At 40.4% G+C, this 14,915-nt stretch overlaps 1 protein-coding gene across 2 annotated transcripts in view; it reads left to right on the top strand.

Moving 5' to 3' along the window:
- Window positions 1-2,832: 2,832 nt before the first annotated feature.
- Window positions 2,833-14,915, top strand: part of PALS1 (protein associated with LIN7 1, MAGUK p55 family member) — a 60,548-nt gene continuing 48,465 nt past the window's right edge. The window contains exon 1 of one of the 2 annotated variants that reach the window (XM_075502977.1): window positions 2,833-2,973. The gene's annotated coding sequence lies outside the window, so the exon portion shown is untranslated. The remainder of the gene's footprint in view (window positions 2,974-14,915) is intronic. The other variant, XM_075502979.1, reaches the window with a different exon arrangement.

Raw genomic sequence — 14,915 nt, 5'->3', positions numbered from 1 at the left:
TGCTGCAAACATGCTTTAATGTTCCCATAATCTCTGATAGTAAAATCATTAAAAAATCATGTCTAAAATCAAAATGTTCTAAGATCCAAGCTCACAAAACGTATCACTTCAATATTTCTTTCTAGTTTCTTTCTGCTTAAAGATAATAATTGAAAACTTTGAACAAGAGATGGAACAGCAAGATTTACAGTACTTTGGTAATTTTCTCATTTCCTTTAAGAGCTGTCTTAGTAGATCTTCATATGAAAGATTAATTAGCTAAGACAAAACAAAGGAAGACTAAAAGCTTTGATCTTCCCAATCATCTTTCCATTGTCCTTCCTCATCCTCCTATTTGCCGCCTTTCTCTGTATCTATTCTTTTTAATTTGCATGTTTTGTTAAATTCAAGCCAAAATGTTGATTTTCTCACAGCAATTTTTGTGTTCTCTGCATACCAACAGAGAGCACCCACAAGGCAAAATGAACCATCAGACCTGTCCATTTAAATTGCTAACCCGATGATTTAAAAAAGAAAGGTTATCTGAGTCTTTACAAATAATGCTGCTGATCCTGTGCTCTATTGTGAAATGTTTTCAGGTATGACAACTTCTTGGCCTGACAGAATATTTTAATCTGTTGGATGGAATTAGCCAAGCACGCCTCATTCAAGCATCTTATGAATGGATTTGCCAGCTGGGCAAGGTCTAATATTAGGGTTTGTGAAAGCCAGAGGGAGATTGGTTACCAAAGTAACATACAGATCTTTAAGCAGATATATCCAAGAGATATTCCAAGCTCAGTCTTAACCTGGTCTGGTAGCCCCTTCTGGCAAAAGATTAAAACTTCAGCTACAGATATAAGAGAGTAAAGGAGGGAAACAGAAACTCTAGAACTGGTGTGAATCCTTCCCTGCTCTATGACAAACTGCACAACATATTGAAGAAAATTCCCTTATCTTGGTTTAAAAACTGGCTACAGGGCAACATGGAAACTGGAGGCAATGAGATTTTCTGTGAGAAGAAGGAGAAATGCTATCAGTTGAGGGAAACTATAACCAGAATTTGGGGGGGCGGGGGGGAGGGGGCATCTGATCATCCCAACCTTAGATGTAGAAAAGACAGTAAACTAGCAATCAGTTTGGATGAGGATGACAACAGTGAACAGCCAACTGGAGAACCTAGCTACTTTTTGCAGCCATTTTATCTTCTAGGTAAGTATCATATTTTGAAAAAGTCCTTTCTGATTCTCAGGTCCTTCACCAAAGCGGTCTGTAAAAAAACATTCATGTCAACTTTCACCATTTTCATATGAAGGTGGAAAGAACCACGCTTGGTGCTGCTCAGCCACAAATTACCAGTGTCATGTTTTCCCTCCATTTTTATTTGCCAAGTAAATAATTTTGCAGTCCACTGATATTTGTATTTCTTGCAGTGCTGCCGTTTTGCTCACTTGATACAAAGACCCTTGTTAATGGTCAGAACAGAAATAGCTGGTTAAGTGCAGTTACAAGGCATTGCTGCCCTGAAAACAGCAAACAAAAAGACATCCTGGGGAGTTTGAGCCACAGTGTGAAAAGGTAGAATGCTTTCAGAGTTTCCTCTGCAGGTAGGTGGGCAGGATGTACGTTAGTATCAGGTCATCTGGCCTTTTCATACAGTAAGAAAAGAAAACCACGGGATCTGGTTTTGGGACTTATGAAATCAGACCGTGTGCCTATCTTCAGAACAGATCCGAAGAAAACGTGGTATAGAGTATAATTATATGAAGTTGAAAGTCTGTATCTGGATTTCACTATGGAGAATGATAGAGTTAAATGACACAGATTTATAAATGGTTAAACTGAAGCAAGGAGAGATGGGCTAAAGCAGGTATCTCTTTAGGACTTTTTAGTGATCTAAGAAAGCCTTTTTTTCTGGTCTTGTTAGTGGAACATTTCTTCTAATGCCTCAGGTAATGATCTAGGCAGGACAGCCTGAAAAACCAAGGGTGGGAACGCAGTTTTTAGCTCAAATTAAACTGCAGTGCTGAAGATTATGTCTCTCTGGTCCTATAAAACACAGCCATGGATACAAACAAAGTGGTAAAACTATTTTTAATGCTCTGTTTCCTTCATTCTTCCAGACATTGTCTTCTGGGCACCTTCTGTGCCTCAACCTCCCTCTGCTCTCCCAAAGGCGGACTCTCAGATGACAGTAAACATTTTCCATCCCACAACAGGCCCCAGCCTGGCTGGGGCTTTCAAGCTTGGGTTGCGGCTTCAGCAGCAGTACAAGGAGAACGGGGGGGATGATGAGGAGGGTGGAGGAGAAAGGGGCTGCAGTGGCACGGAGTGCCCAGGGCACACGCCAGCCTCAGCAGGCAGCAGGAGAGTGGGCAGGAGGAGGCAGCTGGAGGTGGGAGAGGAGGAAGGAGCAGGCCGCAGCCCGGACAGACAAGCCAGCTCTGTTCAAGCCACAGGGGCTCCCGTGGAGGTGCCTCTCCGGGATGCAGAGAGCGCTGTGGTGGAGCGATGGGACATGACTGCGGGAGCACAGACACACAGGAACACTGCCACGTCTTCTGCGCCCTCCCCGGCCCCTCAACGAGAGCTGAGGAAACCCCGCGCCCGCCACCCGCGCCCGCCACCGCTGCCGTTGGGGCAGCCCCGCCCCGCCCGGCCGGCAGAGGGCGCGCGCGCTCAGCTCGCCTCGCCCCGCCCCGCCCCGCCCCGTCCAGTCGGGCGGCCGCTGCGGCCCTGGCGGCGGCTGTGGGGGTGGCCCCGCGCCTGCGCGGCTCGGCCGGGCTCGGCGGGGCGGGGCCTGGCGGCCGGCGCTGGGAGCAGGGAGGGGGCAGGGCCGGGCCGGGCCGGGCTTGGCGGCGGTTGCGCAGCTTTGCGGGGGCTGCGGCCGGGTGGCTCTGCGGGCTCGGCGGGGAGGCGCCGCGGGGTGCGGGCGGCCGTGACTTCCAGCCGGCGGCTGGGCTGGAGCGTGTCAGCGGCGGCGAGGGAAGGAAGGTAAGCGCAGCCCCCGTTCCCGCGCACGGCGTGCGAGCAACAGGTCCCGCTGCGGAGTCGCCAGCCTCGGCTCGCCGGGGAGCCTCCCCTGCGGCCGCGGCGCCCGCGCAGGCCTGGGGGTCCGGCCGGGCCGGGGCCGAGCGGGGCGGCGAGACCGAGCCAGGCTCGGCGGCTCTCGGGGGACCGCGTCGGTGCCCGCGCCCCGTCGGGCGGCGGCCCGGGCTGTGCCCCGGCCGGGAGGGGCGGCCCTGGCCGCTGAGGCTACAGGTGCCTGCGCCGTGGGGTGCCCCGAGCCGGCGCCGCTGCCGGGGGCGTGGGGGGCGGGGGGCGGCCAGCCGGCCTCCGGAGAGCGGCTCCTGCGGCTCCCCTCCCTCGGGGTGCCTCCCGGGCGGGCGCTGCGAGCGTAGGCCCAGAAGTTGTAAGAAAACCCTCCCGTATGTGGCTGTGCGCTTTCTCTGCGTGATTATAGGGGGTGTGTTTGTGTTTTAATGAGGGGAGAAACTTGAGGCTTCCCCCTTCTGCGCTTCTGATCTGGCGGTTCTGTGAAGAGATCGCGTTGTACTGATTTATGAAGCTTTGCAGGGTTAAGTTAGAGTAGGTTGAATATGAGCGACTTCCAGTGTATTTTATAGTCAGCAATAGTTAACGCGCACACTGGCTCGGAACTACTTCGTTTTCGGATAGCCTATACTGATAAAATTCTTGTGGTGGCGGTGCTTTCCTAACTGAGGGACCGAGGCTGTGTTGTGGTGGAAACTGTACAGGCAAGCAACAAAGAACACTTTGAGCTTCGTAAGACAGACTGCACAAGAAAATTAAATTGAGTTGTATTTGACCTTTTTGAAAAACACTGGTATTAAAAAAAAAACAAACCCTGTCTAAAATATAATTTGAGATGTATCACATGAGACAGATCCCTGAAAAACAACTTAAGGAGGCATATTAAAGGGGTAAATGTCAGCTAGTGGTGTGACAGCTTTTTCTTTTAAAAGGTACTTCTTAAAGCCTCTACAATGGAATTATTTGGGCATAAACTAGCTCTATAGGTCACTTACTAGAACGAAATATTTGCGTTCTATGTAAGTGACGATATATTGATGACTGCAATTAAACTTCTAAGTGACTGGTGGTTGTCTTTTTCTAAGTGGCTGTTGCTTCAGTGCACAGCTTCACATGCTGTAAAGGGACCTGTCTGTCTTTTTGGAGGATTGAGGTGCTTTTCCTGAATTTGTCAAAAATAGGATATCTTTGAATTGTCTTTAATTAGGCCTCTGAGCCAGCAATCTTTTGTTTTTATTCCGTCCTCTGAATTTTCACAAACAGTACATCTTTTTTTCTTATAATCGTCTTAGAGCTGTTATTACAACTCTAAGTGTCCAACACTTTGGAGTCTGTCTGTTTTATACACATATGAACTGTTTTCCAACATGCTGTGATCCAAAAAAATTCGGTTTTTCACATGTTAAAAGCTTAACTAATGGTTAGTATTGTAGATGGTTTAACAAGGCATCAAATATTTATATTGCAGCACTTTGTGAAGCATCGTGCTAGAATGTTAAATTGTATTACTTTGTTAACAGTAATGTTAATTAAGAGTTAAATGTTGATATATGATCACTCAACTCTTTTCAAAGTAGTTCCTTCAGATTTTACATCCTTCCGATGTGTGTGTCATGTTGCCTTGCAATAGGTGGAATAGCAGTGGATGGTAATTTTTGCTATATAGAATTAGGTGATGGTAAAGATGGTAGTTTTACTTAGTTTTTATTAAATTTCCTTTCAAAAGATCTGAACTTATTGAGAAAGGTTAAATAAAAGTATTTCTTCACTAGACTGATTTAGCCACCTTAGGAATCTGCAGGAGTTACTCAGGCCATTGAGGGGTGTCAGACATCTTTTGTTACCACAGCAATATGTGATGTGAAGTAGTAAAAATGCAGTGTAGAGGTTAGCATTCATATCGAGGGTTATGGACACAGAAAGCTTAATGTAGGCTGAAGTTCATATGCAACCATATATGTTCCCATGTAAATAATTATATTTTCATAACACTTCCATTTGCTGCTTTTAATTAAAATCTCTTGCTGTAGTTTGAAGTTGCAGGCTTTAAGAAATGCTGCAGCATTTTTAGATGCAAATTCTGTTATGATGTCTCCTCAAAGGCTGGATCTTAACATCAAATGCTAACAGTTGTAACTACCTGTTTCAGCTACTCATTTTTTTTTTTTTACAGTTTGCACTTTTGATTAAGTGCATTCCTGTTAGTGTTAGGCTTTTAGAACACTGAAGGCTAAGATTTCAAACAGCTTTCTACTTCTTAAGTAACAGGATTCATATTTGCATTCATATGTCATGTTTAAAATTCTTAAATGTTCTAGCAACTGGCTTTTTTTTTTTTTTTAAAGTACTTTCTTAATGTGACAGGTAGTGTTGCAGAAAGGCTTGACATTACGGTATTTGAAACACTAAATTACTGCTGTGGTCATTCATGAGAAAACCTCAAGACTTTTTGTAAATATTAATTAAATACTGCTGTATTGTTTTCCTTTTATTAACAGGCAAAGAGAGGCATTTGTGCATTTGAAAAGGTTTGCTGGTGTGTCTGTGATAGCTCATTTGGTGGAAACAGTTTATACTGTGGTTTAAAATCAGATATGCTGGCAAAATGATTTTTCTAGTGTAATTATATACTTTTGGAGCTTTCTTCAATACAGCAATTCTGACAAAAGAAGTATTTCATGTACTCATCTTCCTTTCTGCATTCCTAATATAGCTATATGACAAAATGTTTTAAGTATAGTTCAGACTAAAGTATGAAGCAGAACTCTAAACAAAAAGAGGAAATTATAATTACATAAGTAGTTTATATATCAGGCTATTTTAATGTAACTTTTGGGTTTTGTGTTTGTTTGTTTTTTTTTTTTAACCAGAGGTGATAAACTGTGTATGTCTACTGGTAAAGACTTGTTTTATACTGCAAATTATCTAATTGCATACTAATCCATAGCTGTGTGGGAAGAAAAAAATGCTGTAACCCTCAAAGCTTGCATCAGTTAAATTAGAAAGCAGAGATACCATTAGTAATGCACAATTGTACAAGGAATGCTTCTGTTCTGTGAAGCAGGAAACACAAAAAGGCCTAATCTTGCACACTTTTTTGGCAGAAGAAGGATGTGATGTTGTATTTCTTTACAGATAGGTAAATGGTTTGAGTACTTGTCCAGTATGTTGAGATTTGGGTTCAAATCCCTCTGCTTTTTGGGAGAACTTGAAGCCCCATCTGTCAGTTCCCAAAGGGAATGCCCTAACTGCCAGGCTGCTGTGTGTTTGGGTGTGAGGTGCTTCCAGACACCAGCCAGTTTCATTCTTGAGGAGTTCACTTGGGAAGGGAGTGAATGGGATATGTAGCCCAGGGACTGGCTGGCAAGAAGCATGATCAAGTACAAATTGATGATTTGAACCCAGGTCTCCTTGTTGCAGGCCAAATGTTGAAAGAGTAGATGAAAGGGATTTTTTTTTTTTTTTTTTCCTAGCGTGGCGTGAAGTTCTGGAGACTTAAACCTCTGATCTTTTTCTTTATGTTTATTCTGAGCTGACTTGGCCAGTTCCTACTTATGTTGAGTATTAGACATTTGAACAGTACCTGTAACGTGCCGTTTTCATTGTAGAGCAGAGCTTGGTTGCTTATCTGTGGGTTGTGGAGTCTAATAGGTGGCATGGCATTTAGATTCTCTTGTGGATCTAATCCTGCTTTCTTACAAGATGCCACATAATTAAATACCAAAATGTAATTGTTTCAACATATCTGTAATTATTATATTATATAAAGATCACCTCAGTGTCTTGTATTTCCTTAAGTGATTTGCCTTTTGCATCATATATTTGTTCTGGTTGGCCATAATTGTCTTCTAAAGAAAAAGAATGAATAAGAAATAGTTAATGTGATTTTATGTTATCATTTTTAATACTTGATTTTGCCTCTAGTCTTTCATTTTTTTAAATTTCTTTCCTGGGATTAGAGAAAAGGCTTGACAGTTGATACATGTGACAGCGCAGCTCATGGTTGTTAATCATAAACTTTAGTATCTGAATTCACTATACTTTATCAGCGTAGAAAATAAACTCCTCATTGCCTGCAAAGTTCTAACAAAAGAATAGATGATACAATAGATAGAAATTCTGGAAAAAGTTCTTAAGAAATATAAGAGAGAAACCAAACCATAAGTTTCATTCTTCTTGTGACTTGCATCGGGATTCATCTTCTGGGGAAACTCTTGGAAGGTCATACTTGGTTATTTGGCCATAACAGATGATTCGGAAGACTCTCAAATGATTTTTTTTTGGGGGGGGGGGGGGGGGGGGGGGAGTAGTTTAGAACCAGGAACAATTTCTGGTGAGGATATATTAAAAGTGATAGGACAGTTAAGTGGTCCTTTATAGAAGGTATTAGGAGTACTCAAGTGTGGTAATAGTATGTTAGCATCTAAAGCACATACCTGTGTATTTGTATCAACCATTATATGAGTAGTCAGTGTGAATTGTCTTATTTTCGTTGTGAAAGTTGTTTAGTGGTATCTTCAAGCTCTCTAGAAAGTTGAGTTCAGCAAAACTAAAAACCTTTGATAACTGGGAAGTGCAAGTGCAACCTCATCAGCTGCTCTTTGACCTGGCAATAGTGCTGGGAGGTGGCTGTATGCATTCCCAGTCTGTTTCCAAGGATAAGTGTATATTTTTAAAGTTAGGAAGGAGAGGGTGGAAAACAAGTATTCATTCAGGTACCAGTAGTGTTGAGTGGAGTTCTGAATACAAACGTGTGTGATCAAAGGAGGACAGTGTATAGTAGTGCCTAAAAGAGTCACTTCTTATTTCAACAGTATATTATAAAGGTTGCCAGTGATATGTGTGTGAGCTGTTGGTAGCAGTGTGATGGCATAGGATTAACTTGCGTTTAATGAGGTGTATATGAAGGAGTAGTGAAACTTAAAAAGTTCACCTTGTTCAAGGCTGAAGGCAGGTAAAATATAACTGATACGATGCCTTGGTAAAAACACTATTGAGAGAAATGACTTCGCTTTTCCCATCACCTGTCCATTTCCCTGGAGCCAAACCTTGATCTTGGTTTGGGTGGTAGAGAGATCAGCAGAGTCAGCTCTCATCTGAATATTCAAATGTAAACCCAAGTGTTCTTTTAACTGGGATGATCTTCACAATTAAGGTCAATGAAGGTAGTATGCTTTGGTAATACCTTCTCTATTAATCAGTTATTTAGAAGCTGGTCTTCAGTGTGGAAGAGGAGAAATCTAGGGAGGGAAGCATGTTTTTCTGCATGGTGGTTGTGTACTGAGTTAAATTCTTCAGCACAGCAGATATCATGACAACTTTTTCTTTATGCACCTGTGCATAAAGCTAAGGCTTGACCTTAATATCAGATCATGCAGTGTCCCTGCAGTGTTGTGGTTGAGAACTTATGGTAGCCCTTGCTTGTCTTGTTTTGTCAAATTGCTGTTGACTTGTCAGCTGCTGTTAATGGAACTTGAGATAGATTAATCATGGATTAATGCAGTGCACCTTGGCTAGGAAAATTAAAGTTTCTTTTGTAGAAAACCTGTGTTATGTATTGTGTGCCATAGAAATTAACTGCATGTCTTGTATTGGCTAAGAGAACGTGTTGCTAATTCCTCTGGTATGTCCTATTTTCTAAATGTTCTCTCATCTCTGAAGGCAAAGCTCATGCTTTCAGGTTAAGCATCCAGAGATTTCAAACAGATGAGGGTTTGGATTGTATTAGTTTGTATTATATTGATTGTACTTCTTAAATATGTATATCCTTGTTTTCAGAGAGCAAATCTCTTCTTCCCAATGTCTGAAAGGGCATATGATGTCAGCAGACAAACTTAGTCCTGTGTTAGTGGGAGAATATAGCATTAGTGGACATCACGTGCTTTCTGCAGAATCAGTTCCTGTAGGATCAAGTGGTGATGGAATTGCTTAGTGCCACTATGCGGTGGCATTTACATTTTGTTTGAACGGTATTAGAAGTTCTCAAATGCAGGACAGAAGGGAAGTGTGTTGAAATGGAACTGGATATACATATTTAAAGGTGGTGATTGTTGTTGTAGGATAATTAAAACCAACATAATGCAAGCTCTTACCATTTCATTTTTTTCCAGTGATCAAGATGTGTTCTAAATTAGTAACCTGATTACTGGGAGGAATTAGCACGGTGTCTTAAAGTGAGGTAAAAGCTGATCAGCTCGGCATTGTCTTGTTGGGCTGACTGACTAAATGACTTATGAGCCCAGCAGTATTGGGTTTGGTTTTGACCAGTGGAATAGTCTGTTTCACATCTTTATTTTTTTGAAGAGTATAAAGAGCACTAAAAATCTGTTTGAGCCTAAGTTCTTGTTAGACTTGTAGACTTTTTCTACTGAATTCTCAATTTACTTCTTGCCTGTTCATAGAGTATTCATCTAGCGTGTGTTGTGATCTTCTCTCAAGACTTTAACTATTGTCATCAACCACTTCCTCACAAAGCTTGTTGCTTCAAGCCGATATGATGAGGGCTAGCTAGAACTCTGAAGAGGCAGGTTACTTGGCTTCAGTGGAAAGAGGAGGAAAGTGACAGTCAGAGGATTCTACAGTCAGGTAGACACTTTTCTACCTTTTAACCTACTTAAATTTCTTCTTCCTTTCTTGGCTCATCAAGCGAGATGTAAAGCTTAAGGACTGGAATTGTATCCCAAGGAAAGCTAGGAATCCAAAAAGTAAATGTCACTTGTCCTTCCTCCCAAAAGAAAAAATCCTGAGGATGGTTTTAAGATAACAGAACAGTCGAAAAGCTATTCAAAACTGGTTATGTTGACATATTTTGTAGGTCATTACTTTCTTTAAGCTTTTGCCAATTTTCAAGTGAGGAGAGGTCAAAATGAAGTGCAACGAAGAGCTATTTCTTCTTGACTGAAAGAGAGAACTCTGCATCTAATTATATGATGTTTTGAAGCAGCAGTTAAGAGTTATTTTGGCTTATTGCTTATGAATTAGTTTTTAGGTTAAACTACGTTTTTGATATCAATGTCTTGTTTAGACTAGTAAGCTTATTGCTATTAGGGAGTAGTCATATGATCAATTTTGAATAGTCATGATATATTGTTTTTCCTTAGATCTTTCCTGGTTTAGTATGGACTTCTTACATTTTTGCCACTGCTTTTTTCTGGCAGCTCCTGTTGCTCGTTTTCTTGCATTCTTTCCTTCTGCAGACCTTCAAACATGAATCTTTCTCAGTCTGCTCTCTCTGAATAGGGAAGATGGACAGTATTGGGAAGGAAACAAAGGTGCTTTGTGTCGGATCACACCATTCCTGTACTCTAAGTCTTATGACCTTTTGCTTTCTCTTTCCCATCATTTTATTGCCTTGTGTCTTAAGGTTCGATTGGCTTGTAAAACAGTACCTGTACTTAGCATTTCTTTCATTTTGCAGTACTGTCCTGGTTCTCCTTTATATCTTCTGGTATTTGTGTTCTCTTACCTCTCATTACAGCTTTGATATATTCGAAGATACCCTTTCTATTTCAGTGGGAAATTTTTCTGTAATAAGAGTGAAGTTAAGCAGGAATCTTGCTTTTTATGGGACATAATGATGACTATCTAGTAGTATGCAAAGCAGAGTAGTATGCAAAGCAGAGTAGTTCAGTGCCAGGAGCTCAATAAATAATTTTTAGCAAGTGTGTGATGGAATTATTAGATGTCTGTGAAGTGTAATAAAATTGGACCAGACTCCTAGTTTCTGTAGAACTGTCGAGAAGGTTATCTTTAACCATAGTATAAGTTTGCTGTGCTTTCTGTAGTGTGAGTGGCAGCCAGAAAGCTGACAAAATGCTAAATGTATCAGGAAAGGCATTAAGATGACAGAAGACGACATATTGCAGCTATGCAAAACCCTGCTGTCGTCACTGTTGTGTACAGTTTGAGTCTCTGCATTTAAAGCAGAACTAAAAAAAATTAGAAAAGGGCAATAAAAACAATCAAGGGATGGAGCCTTACAAGAAGAGACTAGAAAGACTGGAACTCTTCAGTTGGAAGGGGATGTGATGGAAATTTTAGGAAAAAAGTCATGGAGGCTGTGGATTTTACAAATGCAGGATACAGTTGATTAAAATGGTAGGTTTGAAACAGATAAAGGAAGCTGGTGCTTCAAATACTGGGTGGTGAACTACTGGCATTTATTGCCATAGGAGTTTGTGGAGGGCAACCAATATCAGCATGTTCAAAAAAGGAGTTATACAGATTCCCAGACAGCAGATCTGTGACAGATATATTTAATGGTTCAATAATTGAATAGTCAGGGATGTACCATCTGATGTCCTTTAACAATTGAACTTCTGGATGCAAAAGTTATCCCTAAACAGCATGTCTGGTTGCCACTGTCAGACGGAGAGTTCTGGGTTTGATGGACCATTGGTCTGACTCAGTAGGGCATTTCTATGTTACTGTCCTAAACAGCCAGAAACCATGTTTTACACCTTCCTGAAATTTGTTCTGGAAGAATGTGGCAGATTACCTCAAGCAGATACTGTGTTGCACTGGGCTACAAGCACGTAACAAGCTGGTTTTTTGGAGGTTGGTTGGCTTTGTTTTTATAAAAGGGGGAACTGAAGAGCTGGAAAATCTCAGCAAGGGATTAACAAAATAATAGAACAACAATATAATAATACAATAACAATGAACTCCTCGCTACAAAAATGTCATATTTAGTCTCACTTGTGTTGATGGCTCAGTTTTGATCAGTGGACAATGTGCAAAGCTGGGTGGGGCCCTCTGTTATAAATGCATCTGCATTATGCTGAACTTGCAGTTTGTATTATGTACTTGTTTGGAAAAGCAAAGGAATCTTAAAGCTAAAAACCTCAGTTAATGGTGGGTGGGAGGAAACAATCTGTGGAAGTGAACAGTTCGGCCTGCTTATTATGTACAAGCTCTTTTTGAAGCCTTGAGTGTGGTTTCCATGGCTGATCAGTGGTGGTTCTTAATTTGTAAGCCTTACATGAAGTAAAGTGTTATATGTGTTTAATACTAATAAAAAGTACTAGGGTGGTAACTGCACAACACAAATTTCAAGAATTTTACTTAGTGGATTGTATAAAATCTGAAATACCACTTCTGTAGTACTAAAGTATTAAATATTTGCATATGTCTTTTTTCAAATTTAACAACTTGAGTTGCAAACTTGAATTTATATATACTTTGTCCCCTCAGCCAGTTGCTGACTTGTATTGGTGACAACTTCATACAGTTTGTCCTTCTGTCAGTATTTTTAAAGTCTTTTCTATACAAATATTTAATGAATGCACCTGCATACCTAAGTGGCTGGGTAGTAAATGTAGGCTAGTTTGTGTTCCCTCTTAAGTGCACACTCTTGTCAAATCTTAGAAAGATATTTAATGCTGTTCTTTTGGTATTAAGTGTGTTAGTGCTCCTTATAACTTCTGTAGTTGGGACTTCATGTGATAATTAAAATTCCATGCAAAACCTCAGTTCTTGATTTCTTAAAGCTAATTTGAAATTGAATATTCAGCCTTTAAGGTGCATAAGGTGACTAACCAGTGCCTGTTAATGACTAATTGTTTAACAGTTCCCATTGTATTTCTGACACTTTCTGGCGAGAGTGAGTTCTTTTATTCTTGGGTGGATTTGTGACAAGTGGCACATCTGATTCTGGCTACTTTAGAAGAAATTTAGATTGCAACTATAACTCTGGGAAATCTTGCCAGATTTAGTGATGTCAGTTTTTTACCTTTCCCTGCTCAGTTCCTCTGCTCTAGTTCATCATTTGCAGAATTAGCAGAAGTGCTTGTTCCTCGGTCATTTAAGTTCACAGTGTAATAGCTGACCCAAACCAAGATGTTAGTCTTAGCACTGAAGTGGTTGAGGTGTCAGCACATGTTCCCTTCTGCCAACTGTGCTTCTGGGATCAGTAACTTCTGACGGGAGCAGGGTCTACAGCTGGGGATAGTAACTTAATCTGCTACAACAAGATTTGCTAGAGCTTGTCTATCAACATCTTTAAATTAAGCTTGCTGTCCCTTCAGCTCAGCCTCTTATGCAGCCTTATTTTCTTCTTTATTTGAAAAAAAAATAACACAAGGAGAAATAATAATTTGCCTTATTCTATGATCTCTTTGCATCAAATTCCATGTCTAACTTCTGACTTGTGCTTTGAGAAACCCATAAACAATCAAGCATGTTATTGCTGACCATTACACCATTGCAGGTATCAAGGATTCATATATCATTATATGAGTATATTCTTACAGGTATATTTCTGAAAATTTTTATTTAGCAGCTAAAATTTTTGCTGGCTTTGGTGTCCAGACTTGCAGTGTAGAACCATCCAGAAATGCGCTGCATCAATTCAATATACACAACCACATGGTATACAGAACCAAAAGCAAAATAGAGACACTGGTAAAAAATGGTAAGACCTATTACTCAAAGTCAAACTGAAATGCACGGGAGCTATTTGAATGGGTGCTTAAAGTTTAGAGGAATAAGAAAGCATTAGAAGTATGTTTATGGGTTTAGCTTGTTAAAACTTAAAGTTCTCTAATAAATACCCATGTTTGCATTCAGAATTCCAGAACTGGTCTTGAAAGAATACAGGTGCATGCTTAGAATGATTTGAGTTAGTGGAGCGTGAAGATATTCATAAATCTCATTGACCTCAAATAATAGATTCTGATTTCAATACTTAATTTGTTAGGGTTTTTTTTTTTTTTCCTGGAACTCAGCATATTTTTAATCTGTGAATGTTGACTAAATATCTGGAAATAGTTATATCTCTTCTTATAAATGTAGAATTCATCAAGAACAAAAGGTTATGAATGCTGATTCTGTTGGATGTTATTCTGTAGATAAATCTGAATAAATATTTTACATTGGAAGAGAAAACTGTCAGCTAGCTTCAGGTTGAAAATACATACCAGATAGATAAATATCTTCCAACCTATGGGCCAATTGGAAAAGGGCATGTGAAGCTTTTGGTTCAAGTTCCAAAACTCCTGGAAGTGGTGGATGAAGTCTGGCCATCTGTGGGATACCTAAACCTTCCTAGTTTTGCTCTATTTCTGCTTTGCAAAAATAAATTTTGTTATTACAGGCATTGTAGCCTTGGTAGTGCTGAAACAAAATTCTCTGCCTGCATTGCTGACATGATTTGAAGTCTCTGGGGACCAGAGAACTAGAACTCCTCTCAAATGCTTTCTTTAAATTGAGTGGACTAAAACTGTTTTATTTAACAGTGTCTCTGGTAAACAGATCTGTCAAATGATAAAATGGTTGCTTTGATTTCAAAAGTTGTAAATTTCTGCAGCTTTAAAGCAAAGATTGTAGACTTGACTTGGAAAATTGAATGCATTATTGTAAGTATTGGGGTTCTTGGGTGATTAGTCTGTTGTCTCCACTGACAATCACTAATGGCTGCTGCATTGATTATTTTCAAATGGATTTAAGGTATAACCTGACCTAAATTCCATTGTAATAATTCAATTTGAAGTGACAACACAGAAATAATGGACAATAGATAATCTACATCCCAAAGTTTGTTTGTTCCTAAGGAGTTGATGGTAAAAAGTAACGATAAAATTTAGAAACTTTGTCAAGACTCACAGAAAATCAGGTATACCTGCTTTGATTTGCTTCACTAACATGGTTGATTTGGCACTAAAGATCAAACCCAGTGACCAGACTTGCCAGTTGATTGCTCTCAGTAATTGGTATGTGAACATGCTGCCTCCTTGTTCAGGAGGTCAGTATTTTTCTGACATTACTTGAAAAAGTGACTGTTTTATATGCTCAGGTTCCAAACAAAATGGTAAAGTCACTGTAGTGTTGTTGGCTTGTTCAAGAAAAGTCTCTGGGTTTTTTGGTTGGTGGTCGTGTCATGTGTC

This window comes from Mycteria americana, chromosome 5 (genome assembly GCF_035582795.1).
Source record: "Mycteria americana isolate JAX WOST 10 ecotype Jacksonville Zoo and Gardens chromosome 5, USCA_MyAme_1.0, whole genome shotgun sequence".
Lineage (NCBI taxonomy): Eukaryota > Metazoa > Chordata > Aves > Ciconiiformes > Ciconiidae > Mycteria > Mycteria americana.
The sequence above is the reverse complement of the archived record's forward strand: the minus strand, read 5'-3'. Positions and strand labels throughout refer to the sequence as shown.